This window comes from Delphinus delphis, chromosome 14 (genome assembly GCF_949987515.2).
Source record: "Delphinus delphis chromosome 14, mDelDel1.2, whole genome shotgun sequence".
NCBI classification, from domain to species: Eukaryota; Metazoa; Chordata; class Mammalia; order Artiodactyla; family Delphinidae; genus Delphinus; species Delphinus delphis.
Genome location: NC_082696.1, coordinates 63,901,964 through 63,927,468, shown reverse-complemented (window position 1 = coordinate 63,927,468; position 25,505 = coordinate 63,901,964). Strand labels below are relative to the sequence as shown.

Below are 25,505 nucleotides of genomic sequence, written 5' to 3'. Positions count from 1 at the left end.
GGAGCTTTTAATATTCACATTTTATTGGTCAACTTCTACTGATTCTCCATGGTCACTTTAGTATAGATAGATTAAAAATTCCTAAATTTTATTTTGAGTAACAGGTACAAACTCAAATCTAAAAGTTGAGGGTTAGATCAATCATAATCTTTTTCTTAAACTTTTACCAAGATCACAAACAAAATTAGACTCATATTTTTTATTATTGTATCCATGGGGGAAGGACTGGTTCCAGGACACCCCAACGCCCAGCAGATACCTAAAGCTATGGACGCTCAAGTCCCTTCTATAAATGACATAGCATTTGCCTATAATCGGTACACATCCTCTCATATACTTTAAATCATCTCTAGATTACTTATAATAGCTAATATAATATAAATGCTGTGTTGTAAATACAATGTAAATATTTGCTGATGCACAGCGAATTCAAGTTTTGCTCTTTGGAAACTTCTGGATTTTCTTTTTGAATATTTTTTATCCTTAGTTGGTTAAACCCATGGATACAGAGGGCCAACTGTATTTGACTTTAAAAGGCCCAATTTACCACAAAAATTACCAGCGTTTAAAAGAAAAAGGTAATTTTCCCAAGTTCAGTTATTCCACAGGGTATTATAAAAAGGTAATAACCATTTATGTATCCATTATGAAACTTCATCACATGACTTATTTACTATGTCTCAGTTTTCTTAAGAGACAGAAGAGTAAAATGATAGCACCTTCCTTTATTTAAAAAGGATTCCTTTATTGATTTGTTTGACTGATGTTGCTTTTGTGGGGTTTGTTATTATTTTTAAGTGATATGTTCTAGAATCTGATTATGAAGTATAATCTTGGATGTTAGATTAAACTACATAAAATTTTAAATATAAAAAAGATTCTTGGGGCTTCCCTGGTGGCACAGTGGTTGAGAATCTGCTTGCCAATGCAGGGGACATGGGTTTGAGCCCTGGTCTGGGAAGATTCCACATGCCGCGGAGCAACTAGGCCCGTGAGCCACAACTACTGAGCCTGTGCATCTGGAGCCTGTGCTCCGCAACAAGAGAGGCCGCGATAGTGAGAGGTCCGCACACCGTGATGAACAGTGGCCCCGCTTGCCGCAAATAGAGAAAGCCCTCGCACAGAAACGAAGACCCAACACAGCCAAAAATAAATAAATAAATAAATAATATGGGAGTCCATGTATTTAAAAAAAAAAAAAGATTCTTTAAAAAAATTAATTAACTTGATTCTTCAGAGCCATTGAGCAGAAACTACAGAGTTCCCACATACCCTCAGCCCCCATATACAAACAACCTTCCCCACTACTAACATCTTACATTACAGCAGTACATTTGTTACAGTCAACCTACACTAACACATTGTTATCGTCCAAGGTTCATAGTTGATATTAGGATTCACTTTTGGTGTTGTATATTCTGAGTTTTAACAAATGTATAATGACATGTATCTAATATTGTAGTGTAATACAGAATACTATATTGTCCTAAATATCCTCTGTTTTCATCCCTCCCTTCTCCTCAGTCCCTGATAACCACTTGTCTTTTTTTGGTCTCCATAGTTTTGTCTTTTCCAGAATGTCATTTTGTTGGAATCATACAGTGTGTAACAATTTTAGATTGGCTTCTTTCACTTGTAATATACATTTAAGTTCCTCCAAGTCTTTTCATGGCTTGATAGCTCATTTCATTTAGCACTGAATAATATTACATTATCTGGTGTACCATAGTTTATTTTTCATTCACCTACTTGAAGCACATCTTGGATGCTTCCAGCTATTGGTAATTATGAATAAAGCTGCTGTAAATAATTGTGTGCAGGTTTTTATGTAGACGTGTTTTCAATTCCTTTGAGTAAATTCCAAGGAGTGTGATTACTGGATTATATGTTGAGAATATTTAAATTTGTAAGAAACCACCAAATTGTCTTCGAAAGTGTCTCTGCCATTTTACATTCCCATCAGCAATGAAAGAGAATTCTTGTTGCTCTACAGTCTTGCCAACATTTGGTGTTGTCAGTGTGCTGATTCTGGCCATTCTAATAGGTGGGTATTGGCATCTCGTTGTTTTAATTTGCATTTTTCTGATGACCTATAATATGTAACATTTTCACATGCTTACGTGCCATCTATATATCTTCTCTGGTGAGGTATCTGTTAAGATTTTTGGCTCATTTATTAACTGGGTTGTTTGTTTTCTTATTCAGTTTTAAGGTTTTTATATATTTTGGATAACAGTCCTTTATCAGATGTGTCTTTTGCAAATGTTTTCTTCCACTCTGGCCTGCCTTATTTTCTTGACATTCTCTCTCACAGAGCATAAGTCTTTAATCTTCATAAATTTCTTTCTTTCGTGGATCACACTTTTGGTGTTGTACCTAAAATGTCACCACCATACACAACGTCATCTAAGTTTTCTCCTATGTTATCTTCTGACATTTAAGTCTATGATCACTTGATTTAATTTGCAAAGTGTACAATGTCTGTTTATAGATTTTATTTTATTTTTTTGGCATGTAGATGTCTAGTAGTTCCAGCACCATTTGTTGAAAAGATTACCTTTACTCCACTGTGTTGTCTTTATAACTTTGTCAAAAATTATTTGACTGTATTTATGTGGGTACATTTCCAGGCGCTATTCTGTTTCATTTATATATTTGTGTATTCTTTCACCAATACCATCCTGTCTTGATTACAGTAGCTTTACACTAATCATTAAATTGGGTAGTAACAGTCTTCTGACTTTGCTCTTGTCTTTCAAAATTCTGTTGGCTATTCTGGGTCTTTTGCTTCTCCATATAAACTTTAGAATCAGTTTGTCAATATCCACCATATAACTTGCTGGGATCTTGATTAGGATTGTTGTAAATCTGTAGGTCAGTTTTTCATTTCATTCATCAAAGTTTTATAGCTTTTCCCATATAGATCTTGAATATACTTTGTTAGATTTACACTTAAGTACTGATTTTTGAATGGTGAACCAACCTTGCATACCTGGGATAAATCCTTCTTGGCTGTGTTGTAAAATTCATTTTATGTTGCTGGATTTCCTTTGCTAATATTTTGGTGAGGATTTTTACATCTATGTTCATGAGATATACTGGTCTATAGTTTCCTTTCTTGAAATGACTTTGGTTTTGGTACAGTCAAACCTCATTTTATTGTGCTTTGTTTTACTGTGCTTTCAGATACTGCGTTTATTACAATTTGAAGACTTGCAGCAACCCTGAATCAAGCAAGTCTATTACCATTTTTCCAGCCACATTTGCTCACTTTGTGTCTTTGTGTCAGTTTGGTAATTCACTCAGTATTTCAAACTTTTTCATTATCATTATATTTGTTATGGTGATCTGTGATCAGTGATCTTTGATGTTACCAATATGACTTGCTGAAGGCTCAGATGATGGTTAGCAGTTTTTAGCAATAAATTATTCTCTAATTAAAATATGTACATTGTTAAGACATAATGCTATTGTACATTTAATAGACTACAGAATAGTGTGAATGTAACTTTTATATGCACTAGGAAACCAAAAAAATTTATGTGACTCACTTTACTGTCATATTCACTTTATTGTGGTGGTCTGGAACCAATGAACAATATCTCCAAAGTATGCCTGTATTTGGGTAATTCTGGCCTCATAAAATGAATTAGGTAGTATTCTCTCTGCTTTTATCTTTTTGATCAGTATTATCATGGTATATTTTTCTCCATCTATTTACTTTTAATCTATATATGTCTTTAAAGTAGAACTCTTGTAAACAATCTACAGTTGGGTCATGTTTTTTCATCCACTCTGACAATCTGTCTTTTAATAGGTATGTTTAGATAACTGACACTTCAAGTGATTAGTGATATAGCTGGATTACAATCTACCATATTTGTTACTATTGATATTTTCTATATATTGCTCTTGATCTTTGTTCCTATTTTCGTCTTCTACTCTTTTTCTTACTTATTTACTTTTAAATGAGCATTAAATATGCTTTCATTTTCTCTCCTTTCTTAGCATATAAATTATACTTCTGTATAATTTTTACTTTTTTCACTGGTTGCCCTAGAGTTTGCATCATACATTTACAACTAATCCAAGTCCACTTTCACATAACACTATACTATTTCATAGGTTGTGCTAATACCTTATAGAAACAAAGTAACCTTAATTCCTCTCTGCCATCCTTTGTATCCTTTATTTCACTTATACATAAACATACATATATACTTAGGCATACATACACAAATGTGTATATATGTAAAAATAAGCATACATAATTAAACACATTGTTGCCATTATTATTTTTGAATAGTTAATTATTTCTTGGATCATTTAAGAATAAGAAAAAAAAGAATAAGAAAAGTAAAAACTCTTATTTAATATTCACTCATTTCTTTTCTGATGCTCCTGCTTTTTTATGTAGATCTGATTTTTTTACCTATATCAACTTCCTTCACTCTAAAGAACTTCTTTTACACTTGTTGAAGGTCAAGTCTAATGGCAAGAAATTATCTTGATGTTTATCTCTGTAAAATCTTTATTCCTCCTTCTGTTTTGAAGACTAATTTCACAGGGTACACAATTCTAGGTTAGTAGTTTTTTCTTCTCTCAATACTTTATCTGTTTGCTCACCTGCTTACATGATTACTGAGGAAAAATTAGGTGTAACTCTATTTTTGCTCCTGTATAGGTTCCTCTGGCTTACTTCAAGATTTTTTCTTTATGCTTGATTTTCTCAAGTTTGACTATGATATGCGTAGGTGTCATTTTTCTCCATATTTATCTTGCTTGCCGTACTCTGACCTTCCTGGGTCTGTAGTTTGGTGTCATTAATTTGGGAAAATTTTCAATCATTATTGTTTCAAATATTGCTTCCATTCCTTTCTCTTTCTCTTCTGGTATTCCCATTACATGTATGTTACACCTTTTGTAATTATCCTGCACTTCTTGGATATTCTGGGGGGTTTGGTGGGGGTGGGGGGGGTCCAGTCTTTTTTCTCTTTGTTTTTCAATTTAGGAAGTTTCTATTGATATATCCCCAAGCTAGACATTATTTCTTCAGTGATGCCTCGTCTAGCAATGAGCGTATCAAAGGTATTCTTCATTTCTGTTACAATGTTTTGGACCTTAAGCATTTCTTTTCATTCTTTCTTAGAATTTACATCTCTGTGCTTCCATTGTCCATCTGTTCTTCATGCTGTCTACTTTATCCATTTGAGCCCTTAGCATATTAAACACAGTTGTTTTAAATTCCTGGTCTGGTAATTCCAACACCTCTGCTGTATCAGAGTCTTTCTTTGCTCTGATTTTTCAAACTATTTTATGCCTCTTAGTATTTTTTTCTTGAAAGCCAGGTCTGATGTACTGGGTAAAAAGGAATCTGGCAAGGGCTCCTGCAGAGGATTCTGCTCATGGGTTTCTGTTGAGTTATGATTTCCTATATTCTCCTGTATGTCTCTCCAATTTGCGGGGGGGGGGGGGGGGGGGGGGGGGGCAATAGTTTGCCCTATGACCTAATTTCTCTGATAGATCTAAGAAGAGTTGTTCATTTTTCAGTCTGTTCAGCTTTTTTTACTTTCTGTTTACTTTCTAGAGTGACAACTTTCAGGCTCTTTACCGGCTGCACTGGAAATAAGAAGTTCATATTTGATTGTTAATGAAGGAAATTTTAAGACAACCCTTCACGGTCTGGTTTAGAAAGTGATACCTAGATAAGAACCATGTGCAGACAATGCAGTAGGAGTTTATTAAAATCACCTCACATCACACTTACTAAAAAATATTTTTAGTTTTGGTTCTACAACTTAGTTAAAATGCTAACAACCAAGGCTCTCTGAATAATTACATTCCTATCCTTAAAAACAAAGCAATAAAACATATGGAAAAATAAGTTTTTTATATTCACTTACTCTATTTTAAGGCATTTGAAGACATGGAAAATGCTTTGAAAAAGTTCTTTTATTCATAAAAGTCAAGTAGTTAAGAACAGCATGCAAAACACATTTGTTATGATGATCTCACATCCTTTTATACTGTTGTTTATTTTATCACTTATTTCAGTGGAATTTGTAGAAATTGATTTTTTAAGTTAATTTAAATTAATATTTACATACTTCAGTGAAAGAAATAACAGTACATAACCCAATCAAAAAATGGGCAGAAAACCTAAACAGACATTTCTCCAAAGAAGACAGATGGCCAATAGGCACATGAAAAGATGCTCATCATCACTAATCATTAGAGAAATGCAAATCAAAACTACAATGAGGTACCACCTCATACCACCTCAGAATGGCCATCATTAAAATGTCTACAAATAATAAATGCTGGAGAGGGTGTGGAGAAAAGGGAACCCTCTTACAGTGTTGGTGGGAATGTAAATTGGTGCAGCCACTATGGAAAACAGTATGGAGGTTCCTCAAAAAACTCAAAATAGAGTTGCCACATGACCCAGCAATCTCACTCCTGGGCATATATGCAGACAAAACTATAATTTGAAAAGACACATGCACCCCTATGTTCATAGCAACACTATTTACAATAGCCAAGACGTGGAAACCACCTAAATGTCCATTGACAGATGTATGGATAAAGAAGATGTGAGATACACACACACACATACACTCACACACACAATGGAATATTGCTCGACCATTAAAAAGAATGAAATATGCCATTTGCAGCAACAATGGATGGACCTAGAGATTATCATACTAAGCGAAGTAAGTCAGAAAGAGAAAGACAAATACCACATGGTATCACTTATATGTGGAATCTAAAATATGACACAAATTAACATACCTACAGAACAAAAACAGACCCACAGATATAGAGAACAGACTTGTGGTTGCCAGGGGGAGAGTGAGGGGGAGGAAAGGAGTGGGAGTTTGGGATTAGCAGATGCAAACTATTATATATAGGATGGATAAACAACAAGGTCCTACTGCATAGCACAGAGAACAATATTCAACATCCTGTGATAAACCAGAATGGAAAAGAATATGAAAAAGTATATATATATGATATATATATGTATAAATGAGTCACTTTGCTGTACAACAGAAATTAAACACAACATTGTAAATCAACTATACTCAAAAAAATTTTTTTAATTAAAATCACTTGTCATATACTCTAACTTATTTAAAGACTTTGGTAATGAATAATAATTATTCCTTGATAATGCCAATTATGGTCCTAATTTCTTTGATATTTAGTATCAATGGCAATTCACATTTTCACACATTCTGTTAGTAATAGCATTACATTAACAACCAAAATCCCAAAAATTGATACATAACGCTTATTATGTGCTTGCACAAATATTCATTAGAATGTTGCCTTAGATTTTCAAGTAGCTACAATATAGGTAATATGACGATGTAATCAAAAACTAGAAATGTTTCATCAAAGAAAATGTTCAAAAACAGAAATGTTCATCATTAAAAAATAGCAATCTGTTTGAAATTATGAGATGTTATGTCATAATATTTTCTTTGAGGTAAACAGATCAGATCTACATTTTCAGTATTCACCTGAGCCATCCTCATGGAAATGCATTCATGACTATACCTCCTCCACCACTCTGGAATTCAACAACTAATGAATGCAACTGTGCATGGCTCAGTTTTAGAAATGAACACAGTTACTCAGAGAGAAAATTTGACTAAAGTATTATGATGTATTTTGTTCAGGTAAGTTCATTCCCTTGATAAAATATTTCTTGGTTTTGTGACCTTCACATTCAATCCAAAGGTTATTTGGGAAAACAGGATTAAATATGAGAATCAAATATGATCCTAGGGACTATTGTCCTCATTAAGGCTACAGGATACAACTTCCAAAAATAATTCTATTGCAAAAGAAAAAGCCAACTGTTATATACGTGTAACATATAGTTTGCCATTTAGATAAAAAGTGTGAGTTACATGTGTATAACAGTGGCTTCTTTCTTTTTTATTAAAGTTATTAATACATGTGTCTATGTATAGTTTTCCCTGGTTCTATTTTATACCCTAAAAATAAGGATCATGGATGTCAAAATAAAATAGAAAGTTAATGAACTCACTCCAACCTTAGCGCACCCACACAGTGGATCTGTCTAGAGCAACCACCCACTGGTAATGGTGGGAGCATCATCTAGGCTTGAGATGTCTCACTTTAGTTCTGGCTAAGTGGTGAGGGACAGTGACCAGGACTTCAGGATTAACTACTATAAGTAACATGCTGAGTACTTGGTATTTTCCCTAAGTATTGGCTCTATGTAGAACAGAAGAAATCTGTCAAAAAAGGGAATATGGGAACTTATGCAAATATTAATATATAAAGAGAAATGTAGCCAGAAAGTAGAAACATATTTTGAACTTCCAAACAAATGAACAAGGTCATATTGAAGTTATATATTGACAGAGGTATAAATATTTGTATGTGTATGTAGCTACATATATGTGAGTATACAGATAGAAAGACAAATATATAGACATATTTTATATGTAATCATATATATTATACATATAACTTGATTATAATTTAAGTCATTTTCCCATTTCACTATATTGCTTGTTATTTGGATGAAAGCATGAGATGGAAGAATGTGAAGGGAAATATTTCAAAACAAATATTTGTACAAAGATTTTTTGGTTTATGAGCCAAAATGTCTTTTTATTAAAAATCAGCAAGCATTTCAATGACCAACAACACTCACTATGCTAATCAATTCCAATAACACATTCAAATCCATTATGGGATAAAATGTATACCACCTACAATCCTGAGTGTGGGTGTTCTCTGTGGACATTAAATCTCTTCAATAAACAAATACCTTACAAGTAATTTTGTAAGCCATATACCATGTACAGCCTAATTCACAAACAATGAGGGCAGAACAATCCATCTCAAAGGTGAATTTATTCATCAGCAGGTGTGTTTCATGGCCTAGGTGGAGAGTCATACTTTGGCAGGTAGTATTGGTTCTTTTTATTTTTTTTTTAAGAATTCTAAGGCAGAATTGTACTTCATTTTTGTTCCAATTCGAGAAGGTTAGCAATTATGTGGCATTGGAAGCACAATTTTGCCCATGATTTCATCAACTTTATATGAGTCTTTAAGCCTAAGTAAACAAATTTAAATACATATCACCTTTAAAAAGTGAAATTAAGCATAAATTGCTATACATACTAGAGTTTGTGACTAAAAAGCAAAAGTATATCTCACAATTAAGCTCTACAAAAGCAAAGTGTTTATGAACGTAATATCAGAATAAGTACAGCAGGAAAATGTATAAAATGTATTGAAAATAATTATTTATTAGTGTATCAACTATCCACACAAGTAATTTTTGCTCCACCTACTATTACAATGTAGCTTGAATCTGACTAACACTCCTGCAGTGCTATCTGGAAAAAATGGAGAAGTTATACTTTTTTAGAAAACAGAAGCACATGTTTTGAGCTCTGCATTCACCACAGCTTTTTATCTGAGGGCATTTTCCAAATCAAATCAATAAAATAAAGCCCAAGCAAAAGCAGCAGTCTCAGTAGAAAGAGCATAGTGTTCAGGCCTGGCAAATGGTCTGGGACTTGCCAGGCAATATCCCCCTCAAAAAACAGACCAGTAGAGAAGTAGCCCACGAATCTGCATCTAATGTTCCTAAAATCACTGGTGAGGTTCTAAATTGTACTCTCACGGGGCATGACTCCAATGACCCAATAGAAAACATTTGTAATATTAGTGAGCTGAGCAGTGATTTCAGCAGCCGTGCCTGTTGAGCAAAGATTCTGGAATTTAAACTCCAGCAAGGTGGAATGACCTTGGTTAACACCTCAGGATTTCAGCTGAAATCTTAAAGGGCTAGGAATTGGAATAAAGTTTACATTTTAGGACTAAGAACCAAAATCCAGAGTAAGGGGCATACCTTTGGAGTAAGGACAAAACTGAAATAGGTCAGCTCTAACAAAGCCTAAAAACAACTCTTTTTTTTTTTTTTTAATTAGCGTATAATTGCTTTACAATGGTGTGTTAGTTTCTGCTGTATAACAAAGTGAGTCAGCTATACATATACATATATCCCCATATCTCCTCACTCTTGGGACTCCCTCCCACCCTCCCTATCCCACCTCTCTAGGTGGACACAAAGCACCGAGCAGATCTCCCTGTGCTATGCGGTTGCTTCCCACTAGCTATCTATTTTGCATTTGGTAGTGTATATATGTCCATGCCACTCTCTCACTTCGTCCCCTGTCAACACTGTGAAAATGACTATATTACCCAAAGCGATCTACAGATTCAGTGCAATCCCTATCACACTACCAATGGCATTTTTCACAGAACTAGAACAAAAAATTTTACAATTTGTATGGAAACACAAAAGACCCCGAATAGCCAAAGCAATCTTGAGAAAACCAATTCTTAACAGGATCAAGTTCTTCTACCAGTATTCTATCTGCCAGCCAAAAGGAAAATTAACCATCAACAAGAACCTCTTTAGGTTTTATCCACAATGTCCAACAATCAATAGAAATTTGAAAGATGTGCTAAATATCAGAAATACATAACCTAAAGGAAATAAAATGAAATGAACTAAATGAAACAGAATGACTAAAATGAAATAAAACAGACACTGGAAATACATATTGCAGTTGACAGACAGGGACTTTAACCGTGATTAATATGCTTGAGAAAATAAATAGAAAACATCAAGTAGATGAAAAGTTAGAAAATTTCAATGGTAGGTTTAACTCTATAAAAAAAGAATCAAATAGACATTCTAGACATGAAAAATGAAATATCTGAAATTAATAATTGGATTGACTTAAAAACAAACTGAACACAGTAAGGGAGGATTAGGGAAGAGGACACAAATCTAAAAATATATCAAAACTAAAATACAGGAAGAAAAGAGAACGGTAGTAACAAAAGAAATACGTGGAACACAGTTAATAGTTCTAAATTAATGATACTCTAGTCCCATGGAGAGAGGAGGAAAGAATGGGAAAAAGCAATATTTGAAGAGATAGTAGCTACAAGTTTCCCTACATTGACGAGATGCATCAACTCAATGGTTTAAGAAACTCTGTTAACTCTAAGGAAATACGCAAAGATAACTGTATCTTGCTAATTCATATTAAACTTCTGGAAAAAGAAAATAAGACAATGAAATGAAGCCAAGCCAGACCATTAAAAAAATATAGTTTGTTCTTTTCTCTAATAAAAGAGCATTAAACCAGTAAAATTTTATACCAAAATTTTAACTGAAGCTATTTAAATCTTTTAAAGGAATTCATTTGAAATATTTTATTTTCTATTAGAGCAAAGTGATCACCCTAATAATTGCACATACGTTTATAATTAAATAGTACATTAAATGTGCATATTAAACTATATCTATATGCCTGAAAAAATATCAAATATAAATGAAAGATCTGGCATCATGTTTGTTTACACCCCTCTGAGGGGAAAAGTGGAGTACAATAGCTTTAAGAGCTATTCACTTTCTTTTGTAGTGGACTACAGATGTACCTGGATAAACAGAAGGAGATGGCAAGTTAATAATGTTCAGCAGGATAGGGGAAAACAAGGATGAATCCATTAACTATAAAATGGTCAGCTAACCCCAGTACTTAGTAGTAATATGAAACCATCATCAAATAAGTTTGCAGTAACTAAGAAAAACATAAAATACTAAGAAGAAATAGCATGGTTCTGTGAAAAGGAAAAGCAAAATTAAATGCAAGGTTTATTTCAGTGAATTGTGCTCATTAATTTAATATTTCACAACTTAAAACCAAAGTTTACCAACCACAATGGTTTGAATATTGAAGAAAATTCATTTTGCTGAAATAAATGTTTTCATCCAAAATTAACGATAGGGAAAAAAAAATCTCACTTTGGGGCTCTAAATAGTAGTAGGACTTGGGATTTCAACTCAAAATAACTCTAACTTTCTTAAACATTTATTTTTCAAAGATATTAAAAATCTTTAAAAGTCTCTCCAATATCAAAGGCAGTATAATCTTTCAATTCTGAACACAGTAGAGAATTACAGCTAATTGATCAAGCAGGAAAAAGTCTATTTAAAAGTAGTCAAATGAATCTCTTTTTGGAATTGGGATGAATAGGGAAATAAGCAAAGAATATTAAATTCATAACATGAAAATGAATACTAATAAGTCTGGAAAGCAAGTCATAGGATGTTCAAATGGCTACTTATTATCAGAGAAGTTGACATGCAATGTATAGTTGAGAGAAACTACAGGGAAAGATTTAATACACAGGCCAGGAATGGCAATAAGCCCATCTTCATAATCCTCAAAACATTATAGGGTCGTATTTCTACTACCCTTTTTTCTAATTGGGGAAATTGAGCCTTAGAGAGATTTAATTCGTTATTCCAGTATCCACAGCAAGTGAAAGCACATCTGGGATCCCACCCAGGTCTTCTGAGGTCTATCTACTATGTGCAATAGCAAGCTTCACTTGGCAGAAAGCATCTAGTCTTTTCCCAAATATTCTATTAAAAGAGAAACAATTCTAAGTTCCATGCAGTAAGTGAAGTGAGAACAAAATTACTAAACAGCTATACCCTTCCAATTGTAAAAATATCACCTACATTCCTGGCTCCATCAATTCTGTTTCAGGTCTGTGAACAATGCATCCAATCTTTCCTATTCCGCACCAATTCACTTGCTTCCTTGTTTGTTTATTGAGCAAGTGGTGATTGGAGTTTAGATTCTTTTTTTATTATTATTATTTAATTTTATTTATTTCCTTTTTACGCAGCAGGCTCTTACTAGTTATCTATTTTATACATATTAGTGTACACATGTCAATCCCAATCTCCCAGTTCATCACACCACCACCACCCCCTCCTGCCACTTTCCCACCTTGGTGTCCACATGTTTGTTCTCTACATCTGTGTCTCTATTTCTGCCTTGCAAACCAGTTCATCTGTACAGTTTTTCTAGATTCCACATATATGAGTTAATATACGGTATCTGTTTTTCTCTTTCTGACTTACTTCACTCTGTATGACAGTCTCTAGATCCATCCACATCTCTACAAATGACCCAAATTCGTTCCTTTCTATGGCTGAGTAATATATGTACCACATCTTTATACATTCGCCTGTCAATGGGCATTTAGGTTGCTTCCATGACCTGGCTATTGTAAACAGTGCTACAATGAACACTGGGGTGCATGTGTCTTTTTTGAATTATGGTTTCTCTGGGTATATGCCCAGTAGTGGGATTGCTGGGTCATATGGTAATTTTATTTTTAGTTTTTTAAGGAACCTCCGTACTGTTCTCCATAGTGGCTGTATCAATTTACATTCCCACCAACAGTGCAAGAGGGTTCCCTTTTCTCCACACCCTCTCCAACATTTGTTGTTTGTAGATTTTCTGATGATGCCCATTCTAACTGGTGTGCAGTGATACGTCATTGTAGTTTTGATTTACATTTCTCTAATAATTAGTGATGTTGAGCAGCTTTCCATGTGCTTTGTGGCCATCTGTATGCCTTCTTTGGAGAAATGTCTATTTAGGTTTTCCGCCCATTTTTTGATTGGGTTGTTATTAATAGTGAGCTGCTTGAGTTGTTCATATATTTTGAAAATTAATCCTTTGTCCATTGATTCATTTGCAAATATTTTCTCCCATTCTGATGGCTGTCTTTTCATCTTGTTTGTAGTTTCCTTTGCTGTGAAAAGCTTTTAAGTTTTATTAGGTCCCATTTGTTTATGTTTTTATTTCCATTACTCTAGGAGGTGGGTCCAAAAAGACTTTGCTGTGATTTATGTGTCAAAGAATGTTCTTCCTATGTTTTACTCTATCTGGTCTTACATTTGGTCTTTAAGCGATTTTGAGTTTATTTTTGTGTATGGTGTTAGGGAGTGTTCGAATTTCATTCTTTACATATAGCTGTCCAGTTTTCCCAGCACCACTTATTGAAGAGACTGTCTTTTCTCCATTGTATATCCTTGCCTCCTTTGCCATAGATTAGTTGACCAGAGATGTGTGGGTTTATCTCTGGTCTTTCTATTCTGTTCCACTGACCTATATTTCTGTTTTTGTGCTAGTACTGTATTGTCTTGATGACTGTAGCTTTGTAGTACAGTCTGAAGTCAGGGAGTCTGATTCCTCCAGCTACGTTTTTTTCCCTCAAGACTGCTTTGGCTATTCAGGGTCTTTTGTGTCTCCATACAAATTTTAAGACATTTTGTTCTAGTTCTGTAAAAAAAAAATGCCACTGGTAATTTAATATGGATTGCATTGAATCGGTAGTTGGCTTTGGGCAGTATAATCATTTTCACAATATTGATTCTTCCAATCCAAGAACATCGTATATCTCTCCATCTGTTTATGTGATCTTTGATTTCTTTCATCAGTGTCTTACAGTTTTCTGACTACAGGTGTTTTACCTCCTCTGGTAGGTTTATTCCTGGGAATTTTATTCTTTTTGTTGCAATGGTGAATGGGTTTGTTTCCTTAATTTCTCCTTCTGATCTTTTGTTGTTAGTGTATAGGAATGCAGGAGATTTCTGGGCATTAATTTTGCATCCTGCAACTTTTCCAAATTCATTGATTAGCTCTAGCAGTTTTCTGGTGGCACCTTTAGGATTCTCTATGTATAGTATCATGTCATCTGCAAACAGTGACACTTTTACTTCTTCTTTTCCGACTTGGATTCCTTTTATTTCTTTTTCTTCTCTGATTGCTGTGGCTAGGACTTCCAAAACTATGTTGAATAACAGTGGCGAGAGTGGACATCCTTGTCTTATTCCTGATCTTAAAGGAAATGCTTTCAGTTTTTCACCATTGAGAATGATGTTTGCTGTGAGTTTGGCTTTTATAATATTGAGGTAGGAACCCTCTATGCCCACTTTCTGGAGAGTTTTTATCATAAATGGGTGTTGAATTTTCTCAAAAGCTTTTTCTGCATCTATTGAGATGATCATATGGTTCTTATTCTTCAATTTGTTAATATGGTGTATCACATTGATTGATTTGCACACGTTGAAGAATCCTGGATTCCCTGGGATAAATCCCACTCGATCATGGTGTATGATCCTTTTAATGTGTTGTTGGATTCTGTTTGCTAGTATTTTGTTGAGGATTTTTGCATCTATATTCATCAGTGATATTGATCTGTAATTTTCTTCTTTTGTATTATCTCTGTCTGGTTTTGGTATCAGGGTGATGGTAGCCTTGTGGAATGTGTTTGGGAGTATTCCTTCCTCTGCAGTTTTTTGGAAGATTTTGAAAAGGATAGGTGTTAGCTCTTCTCTAAATGTTTGATAGAATTCACTTGCGAAGCCATCTGGTCCTGGACTTTTGTTTGTTGGAAGATTTTTAATCAGTTTCAATTTCAGTGCTTGTGATTGGTCTGTTTATACTTTCTATTTCTTTCTGGTTCAGTCTCAGAAGGTAGTGCTTTTCTAAGAATTTGTCCATTTCTTACAGGTTGTCCATTTTATTGGTATAGAGTTGCTTGTAGTAGTCTCTTATGATGTTTTTTATTTCTGCAGTGTCCATTGTAACTTCTCCTTTTTCATTTCTAATTTTATTGATTTGAGTCCACTCCCTCGTTTTCTTGATGAGTCTGGCTAAAGATTTATCAATTTTGTTTATCTTCTCAAAGAATCAGCTTTTAGTTTTACTGATCTTTGCTATTGTTTTATTTCTATTTCATTGATTTCTGATCTGATCTTTATGATTTCTTTCCTTCTACTAAGTTTGGGTTTTGTTTGTTCTTCTTTCTCTAGTTCATTTTGGTGTAAGATTAGATTGTTTTTTGAGATTTTTCTTGTTTCTTGAGGTAAGATTGTATTGCTATAAACTGCCTTCTTAGAACTGCTTTTGCTGCATCCCAGAAGTTTTGGATCAGCGTGTTTTCATTGTCATTTGTCTCTAGGTATTTTTTGATTTCCTCTTTGATTTCTTCAGTGATCTCTTGGTTATTTAGTAATATATTGTTTAGCCTCCATGTGTCTGTGTTTTTTACGTTTTTTTCCCTTGTAATTGATTTCTAATCTCATAGTGTTGTGGTTGTAAAACATGCTTGATATGATTTCAGTTTTCTTAAATTTACCGAGGCTTGATTTGTGACCCAAGATGTGATCTATCCTGGAGGATGTTCCATGTGCAATTCAGAAGAACATGTAATCTGCTGTTTTTGGATGGAATATTCTATAAATATCAATTAAATCTTTCTGGTCTATTGTGTCATTTAAAGCTTGTGTTTCCTTATTAATTTTCTGTCTGGATGATGTGTCCATCACCGTAAGTGAGGTATTAATGTCCCCCACTATTATTGTGTTACTGTTGATTTTCTCTTTTATAGAGGTTAGCAGTTGCCTTACATACTGAGGTGCTCCTATGTTGGGTGCACATATATTTATAATTGTTATATCTTCTTCTTGGATTGACCCCTTGATCATTATGTAGTGTCCTTCTTTGTCTCTTTGAACAGTATTTATTTTAAGGTATATTTTGTCTGATATTAGAATTGCTACTCCAGCTTTCTTTTGATTTCCCTTTGCATTCCATCCCCTCACTTTCAGTCTGTATGTGTCCCTAGGTTTGAAGTGGGTCTCTTGTAGACAGTATATATATGGGTCTTGTTTTTGTATCCATTCAGCAAGCCTGTGTCTTCTGGTTGCAGCATTTAATCCATTCACATTTAAGATAATTATCAATATGTATGTATTACCATTTTCTTAATTGTTATGGGTTTGTTTTTGTAGGTCCTTCTCTTCTCTTGTGTTTCCCACTTAGAGAAGTTCCTTTAGCATTTTTTGGAGAGCTAGTTTGGTGGTGCTGAATTCTCTTAGTATTTGCTTGACTTTAAAGCTTTTGATTTCTCCGTGGAATCTAAATGAGATCCTTGCCAGGTAGAGTAATCTTGGTTGTAGGTTCTTCCCTGTCATCACTTTAAATATATCATGCCACTCCCTTCTGGCTTGTAGAGTTTCTGCTGAGAAATCAGCTGTTAACCTTAGGGGAGTTCCCTTGTATATTATTTGTTGTTTTTTCCTTGTTGCTTTCAATAATTTTTCTTTGTCTTTAATTTTTGTCAATTTGATTACTATGTGTCTCACTGTGTTTCTCCTTGGGTTTATCCTGTATGGGACTCTCTGTGCTTCCTGGACTTGGGTGGCTATTTCCTTTCCCATGTTAGGGAAGTTTTCGACTATAATCTCTTCGAATTTTTTCTCGGGTCGTTTCTCTCTCTCTTCTCCTTCTGGGACCCCTATAATGCAAATGTTGTGGTGTTTAACGTTGTCCCAGAGGTCTCTTATGCTGTCTTCATTTCTTTTCATTCTTTTTTCTTTATTCTCTTCCACAGCAGTGAATTCCACCATTCTGTCTTCCAGGTCACTTATCCGTTCTTCTGCCTCAGTTATTCTGTTATTGATTCCTTCTAGTGTATTTTTCATTTCAGTTATTGTGTTATTCACCTCTGTTTGTTTGTTCTTTAATTCTTCTAGATCTTGGTTAAACATTTCCTGCATCTTCTCGATCTTTGCCTCCATTCTTTTTCTGAGGTCCTGGATCATCTTCACTAACAATATTTTGAATTCTTTTTCAGGAAGGTTGCCTATCTCCACTTCATTTAGTTGTTTTTCTGGAGTTTTACCTTGTTCCTTCATCTGGTACATAGTCCTCTGCCTTTTCATTTTGTCTATCTTTCTGTGAATGTGGTTTTTGTTCCACAGGCTGAAGAACGGTAGTTCTTCTTGCTTCTGCTGTGTGTCCTCTGGTGGATCTAGTGCTTAGCTTTTTGACTCAGGTTTTCAGCAGTGACCATGAAGGGAAGGAATTGAAAGAGAATGAAGGTCCATCTACCCTGCCTTCCTGCTGTATCAGTCACCTTCTTTTTTTCACCATTATTTTGGCAGAACCATTTACTTTATTCTGGTCATAAACTTTCTGGTGTATTTATTTTGATGTTCATAGGATGCTGTTCAGGGTTATCAGTAGCAATGCCTTTTACTCATCACGATGCAGTAGACTATCAGAATAAAAAGCATTCATTTCCTGTTTGCTTGTGTTTCCATCCTCTGAAGGTTTTCTGGATGAAATTCTTGTAGTAGTGCTACACTATTTCTCAGAGCCCATTTTCCCTTTATGCCAGTGTAATTTATAAGCTCAGCTTAGTTCCACTGTCTTTTCAGGATAATAAATGTTTTAAGAAGAACATGGTAATTCTAGGATAGTGTATAATTCTGCAAAATATTCTCTTATGAACCCCTGTGTCATTTACAGTGGCCATATCTGGCATTCTTCACCATGAGATTTCATGTCCAAGAAAATGAGACTGATATTAGTATAAATTGAAATATAACTGTGATTCACCATTATATCACATATACAGAGGCATTCTTTCTACTTTTTACATAATTTGTTTGTTTTTTAATTCATTTCCTGATGCTATCACCTTCCTAGTTTACATTTATTCACATTGGCAATGTAGAAGATGCTAAAGCAAGAGATGCCAGCCTCTCTGGCCCCTGATCCAGAGTCCCATTATAAATATTGGAAGACACTATAGGCCAAAATGTGATCAAACCTTTGGGTTTAGTAAACTGTAAGAGCAAAATCATCCAAGCACTTATTTTAAGTGAAGTACAATAGAAAATGTTTGTAGCAATTGTATAGTCATAAATTTATTATTAAAGTATTTCTTAGGATTATAATAAAACATAATATATAAGAATATGTATATTTATTTTATTGAAAACAACCTTCACTCAAATGTTAATACTATTTAAAATTTCAAGATAATGGACTAAACATATAATAAAATTTCTGCCTTCCCATTGGAGCTATAGAAACATTAGAAAATATATATTAAAACTAATAAATGCATAATAATTCAAAAACACAACATAAGAAATTGAGGGCTTCCCTGGTGGCGCAGTGGTTGAGAGTCCGCCTGCTGATGCAGGGGACACGGGTTCGTGCCCCGGTCCGGGAAGATCCCACATGCCGCGGAGGGGCTGGGCCCGTGAGCCATGGCCACTGAGCCTGCGTGTCTGGAGCCTGTGCTCCACAACAGGAGAGGCCACAACAGTGAGAGGCCCGCATAGCGCAAAAGAAAAAAAAAAAAGAATGAGTGAACAGAAAAAAAGTAAACAACAGGAAATCCAGGAGCAACATCAGGCCACTGAGATACATTGGGACACAGGAGTACAAAGCACAGAGGAGGGTGTAGAAGAGCATCCTCATCATCAGTGTCACCATCAGTACCACACGAGTTAACATTATGGAGCACCTACTATCTGCCTGGCTTGGCAGATGTTTCGTCAATATTCAAACCATTGTGGTTGGTAAACTTTGGTTTTAAGTTGTGAAATATTAAATTAATGAGCACAATTCACTGAAATAAACCTTGCATTTAATTTTGCTTTTCCTTTTCACAGAACCATGCTATTTCTTCTTAGTATTTTATGTTTTTCTTAGTTATTGCAAACTTATTTGATGATGGTTTCATATTACTACTAAGTACTGGGGTTAGCTGACCATTTTATAGTTAATGGATTCATCCTTGTTTTCCCCTATCCTGCTGAACATTATTAACTTGCCATCTCCTTCTGTTTATCCAGGTACATCTGTAGTCCACTACAAAAGAAAGTGAATAACTCTTAAAGCTACTGTAGTCCACTTTTCCCCTCAGAGGGGTGTAAACAAACATGATGCCAGATCTTTCATTTATATTTGATATTTTTTCAGGCATATAGATATAGTTTAATATGCACATTTAATGTACTATTTAATTATAAACGTATGTGCAATTATTAGGGTGATCACTTTGCTCTAATAGAAAATAAAATATTTTAAATGAATTCATTTAAAAGATTTAAATAGCTTCAGTTAAAATTTTGGTATAAAACATCTCAAATAAACAACCTAACCTTACACCTAAAGCAATTAGAGAAAGAAGAACAAACAAAACCCAAAGTTAGCAGAAGGAAAGAAATTATAAAGATCAGATCAGAAATAAATGAAAAAGAAATGAGGAAACAATAGCAAAGATTAATAAAACCAAAAGCTGGTTCTTTGAGAAGGTAAACAAAATTGATAAACCATTAGCCAGACTCATCAAGAAAAAAAGGGAGAAGATTCAAATCAATAGAATTAGAAATGAAAAAGGAGAAGTAACAACTGACACTGTCGAAATACAAAGGATCATGAGATATTACTACAAGGAACTATATGCCAATAAAGTGGACAACCTGGAAGAAATGGACAAATTCTTAGAAAAGCACAATCTTCCAAGACTGAAACAGGAAGAAACAGAAAATATAAACAGACCAATCACAAGCACTGAAATCGAAACTGTGATAAAAATCTTCCAACAAACAAAAGTCCAGGACCAGATGGCTTCACAGGCAAATTCTATCAAACATTTAGAGAAGAGCTAACACTTATACTTCTCAAGCACTTCCAAAATATAGCAGAGGGAGGAACACTCCCAAACTCATTCTACGAGGCCACCATCACCCTGATACCAAAACCAGACAAAGATGTCACACACACACAAAAAAACTCCAGGCCAATATCACTGATGAACATAGATGCAAAAATCCTCAACAAAATACTAGCAAACAGAATCCAACAGCACATTAAAGGGATTACACTCCATGGTCAAGTGGGGTTTATCCCAGGAATGTAAGAATTCTTCAATATATGCAAATCAATCAATATGATACACCATATTAACAAAGTGAAGGAGAAAAACCATATGATCATCTCAATAGATGCAGAAAAAGCTTTTGACAAAATTCAACACCCATTTATGATCAAAACCCTCAGAGAGTAGGCATAGAGGGAATTACCTCAACATAATAAGGCCATATATGACAAACCCACAGCCAGCATCATTCTCAAAGGTGGAAAACTGAAAATTTCCACTAAGATCAGGAAGAAGACAAGGTTGCCCACTCTCACCACTATTACTCAACATAGTTTTGGAAGTTTTAGCCACAGCAATCAGAGAAGAAAAGGAATCCAAATCGGAAAAGAAGTAAAGCTGTCACTGTCTGCAGATGACATGCTACCAGAAAACTAAAGGCCTCAGATCCTAAAGATGGTACCAGAAATTTACTAGAGCTAATCAATGAATTTGGTAAAGTAGCAGGATACCAAATTAATGCACAGAAATTTCTTGCATTCCTATACACTAACGATGAAAAATCTGAAAGAGAAATTAAGGAAACACTCCCATTTACCACTGCAACAGAAAGAATAAAATACCTAGGAATAAACCTACCAAAGGAGACAAAAGACCTGTATGCAGAAAACTATAAGACACTGATGAAAGAAATTAAAGATGATACAAACAGATGGAGAGACATACCATGTTCTTGGATTGGAAGAATCAACACTGTGAAAATGACTATGCTACCCAAAGCAATCTACAGATTCAAAGCAATCCCTATCAAACTACAAATGGCATTTTTCACAGAACTAGAACAAAAAAAATCACAATTTGTATGGGAACACAAAAGACCCCGAATAGCCAAAGCAATCTTGAGAAGGAAAAATGGGGCTGGAGGAATCATGCTCTGTGACTTCAGACTATATTACACAGCTACAGTAATCAAGACAGTATGGTGCTGGCACAAAAACAGAAATATGGATAAATGGAACAGGATAGAAAGCTCAGAGATAAACCCATGTACATATCAAACACCTTATGTTTGATAAAGGAGGCAAGAATATTCAATGGAGAAAAGACAGCCTCTTCAATAAGTGGTGCTGGGAAAACTGGACAGCTACATGTAAAAGAATGAATTAGAACACTCCCTAACACCATACACAAAAATAAACTCAAAATTGATCAAAGACCTAAATGTAAGGCCAGACACTATAAAACTCTTAGAGGAAAACATAGGCAGAACACTCTATGACATAATAGAGTATGTCATAATAAAAATACTATTAGAAACTGAGAAAAAAAAAATTGAGATGTGCCTAAAAGAATGAAGGAGAAGGAAAGCCACAATTGGAAGCCAAGATTAGAAGTATAAGCCAGTCATCATCAGAAAACCTACAAACAATAAATGCTGGAGAGGATGTGGAGAAAAGGGAACCCTCTTGCACTGTTGGTGGGAATGTAAATTGATATAGCCACTATGTAAAACAGTATGGAGGTTCCTTATAAAACTAAAAATTGAACTACCATATGACACAGCAATCCCAGTACTGGACATATACACTGGGAAAACAATAATTCAAAAAAAGTCATGTACCACAGTGTTCATTGCAGCACTATTTACAATAGTCAGGACATGGAAGCAACCTAAGTGTCCATCGACAGATGAATAGATAAAGAAGATGTGGCACATATATACAATGGACTATTACTCAACCATATAAATAAACGAAATTGAGTTATTTGTGGTGAGGTGGATGGACCTAGAATCTGTCATACAGAGTGAAGTAAGTCAGAAAGAGAAAAACAAATACCGTATGCTAACACATACATATGGAATTTAAAAAAAAAAAATGGTTTTGATGGACCTAGAGGCAGGACAGGAATACACAGATGTAGAGAATGGACTTGAGGACACAGGGAGGGGGAAGGGTAAGCTGGGATGAAGTGACACAGTGGCATGGGCATATATACAGTACCAAATGTAAAACAGATAGCTAGTGGGAAGCAGCCGCATCGCACAGGGATATCTACTCGGTGCTTTGTGACCACCTAGAGGGGTGGGATAGGGAGGGTGGGAGGGAGACGCAAGAGGGAGGGGATATGGGGATATATGTATATGTATAGCTGATTCACTTTGTTATATAGCAGAAAGTAACACACCATTGTAAAGCAATTATACTCCAATAAAGATGTTAAAAAAAATAAAAAGAAATAAAAATACTATTAGAAACAAAAAAAAAATTGAGACGTGGCTAAAAGAATGAAGGAGAAGGAAAACCATAATTGTAAACCAAGATTAGAAGTATAAGCCAGTTATCCTCAGAAAATCTGCAAACAACAAATGCTGGAGAGGGTGTGGAGAAAAGGGAACACTCTTGCACTGTTGGTGGGAATGTAAACTGATACAGCCACTATGGAGAACAGTACGGAGGTTCCTTAAAAAACTAAAAATAGAACTACCATATGACCCAGCAATCCCACTGCTGGGCATATACCCAGAGAAACCATAATTCAAAAAGACACATGCACCCCAATGTTCACTGCAGCACTGTTTACAATAGCCAGGTCATGGAAGCAACCTAAATGCCCATCAACAGACAAATGGATAAGGAAGATGTGGTACATATATACAATGGAATATTAGTCAGCCATAACAAGGAACGAAATTTGGGTCATTTGTAGAGATGTGGATGGATCTACAGACTGTCATACAGAGTGAAGCAAGTCAGAAACAGAAAACCAAATATTGTATATTAACTCATATATGTGGAATCTAGAAAACCAGCACAGATGAACTGGTTTGCAAGGCAGAAATAGAGACACAGATGTAGAGAACAAACGTATGGACACAAGGGGGAAAAGTGGCAGGGGGTGGTGGTGGTGGGATGAACTGGGAGATTGGGATTGACATATATATGCTAATATGTATAAAATAGATAACCAATAAGAACCTGCTGTACAAAAAATAAAATAAAATAAAATTCAAATTAAAAAATAAGTTATAAGCCAAAAAGCAAAACTTACCTAGGAAAATATCAGGGAATCATTTCATAGAAAATAAACACACCATCAGAAATATTTACAAAAACAAAAGTACATAAAAGAAAGAAATTGACTCCCACTAAAAAGTTACTAGAAAATCATAAAAAGACATTCAAATAATCATTATAAATATCACAGAGATAAAGGGGTCACACGAAAGGAGAACAATCATGAATATAAATCCCTTAGAGGTTTTGGGAAAGACACTATTGAATAAAGTCAAATAGATGGCATGAAAAGCAAACAAGACCCTCGAAGAACGAATGGACGACGCAGAACCGAGGATTTTTTATAAGAAGTCTGCACAAATAAAGAGAGAATAAGAGAAACGCACGACAGATGCTAAGTTTCCAAATTCTTCTAAAAGGGGATATAGAACGTGAAGATGTAGGTAAGAACACAGAAGAGACAAAACCTGATGCAATAACCGACTAGAATTTCTCAGAACTTACCATTCAGATCAGATATTGACGACTCTTGGACTGGGCGCAGTGGTGGCGGAGGAGTCCTGTCCCGCGGCGCCTGGCTTCCTCGCCGTGGGCCACACGGCGGGGCCCTCATCCGAACAGGAAAAGCCGAGGCTCAGCCCGCACTGACCAGCACGCAGACAGACAGGAACCTCAGCCGCTTCCCAGCCCCTGGCTGCCAGACCACCCATTCCAGCCGGGAGGTGCTGCAGAGCTGCTCCCATTGCCACCAACCCGACATCCTGCAGGCCGGCCTGGCGGACACGGCTCCCGTGGTCACCGCGAGCACAGGCTGATGTCCGTGGGCGCCGGGGTCTCTCGCAGCACCTGGAGGAGCTGCTGCCCCAGACCCCGCGAGTGCTGCCGGTAGGCTCGTCCAACCTGCTCTGAGTAGCCTAGGAGGGGGCCGTGGTGGGGAAGCAGGGCCGCCACTCCAGGAGCAACAAGCCCCGGCTCCTGCGGACCCTAATGGGGGCCTGCGGGCCGGGGGAGGAGGTGTCCCAGGCCCCCGTGGACGTCCTCACCCGCCTCAGGAGCAGCGGCGTGGCCTCTGTGTGCGCCTCCTGAGGCCTTGGCCGAAGGTGCCATCGAGCTGAGCATGCCCAGTGGCCTGGCCCACCGCCTTGCTGCTTAGACCCTGGCGGACAGCCAAGATGCTTCTACGGAAGCGGCAGCAGCCGGCTCAGCTGCAGATTCATGCGCGCACGCTGTGCGGCACCGCCATCCACGAGCTCGACGTGCCGGAGCAGGGCGGGGCGAGCAGCAGGAAGAAGGGCGCAGGCGCTGGGCGTGGACCACGGCCCCCCCCAAGTACCGCCCCCTCCCCTCCTCCCTCCCTGACGCTTTCCGGAGGACTCAGGTTCCTTGCAGCCTGCAGGCCAGTGGAGGAGGTGCTTGAGGTCTGGGAGGATGGGTGGAGGACGGATCCTGGCCAGCAGGGAACACAGCTGGATGTGATCCCCCTCCACAGACTCTAAGCTCCTGGTAAATGGCAGGTGGAGCTGGTCCTGACGACCCTTCCCTTGGTCAAGAGTCCTGGAGGGTCCCCTCGCCTGGCATCCAATTGACTGCAGGATTTGGTTCTTTAGCATACCCATGAAGGGACAAACAGACCAGGAAAGCCAGGAACTTGGGGCCCTAAGCAGGAACTTGGGTGGGGGCAGGCTGCCTGCAGCCCAGGGCTCATGGGGGCCTCCCTATCCTACGCAGGACCGAGTGCTGGAGACCCTTCCTTCCACCCACCAGCTGTGAGGCTCGAGGCAGAGCGATCTGCCTTCTGTCAAAGGGCTAACGCACCTGTGCAGCAGCCTCCCACCCACTCCCTGCGCACCTGCAGCTCTGTGC

General features: G+C 36.4%; 1 pseudogene; it reads left to right on the top strand.

The window, feature by feature from the left end:
• Positions 1 to 25,138, top strand: part of LOC132437169 (pyrroline-5-carboxylate reductase 3-like) — a 39,002-nt pseudogene extending 13,864 nt beyond the window's left edge.
• The last annotated feature ends 367 nt before the right edge of the window (positions 25,139 to 25,505 follow it).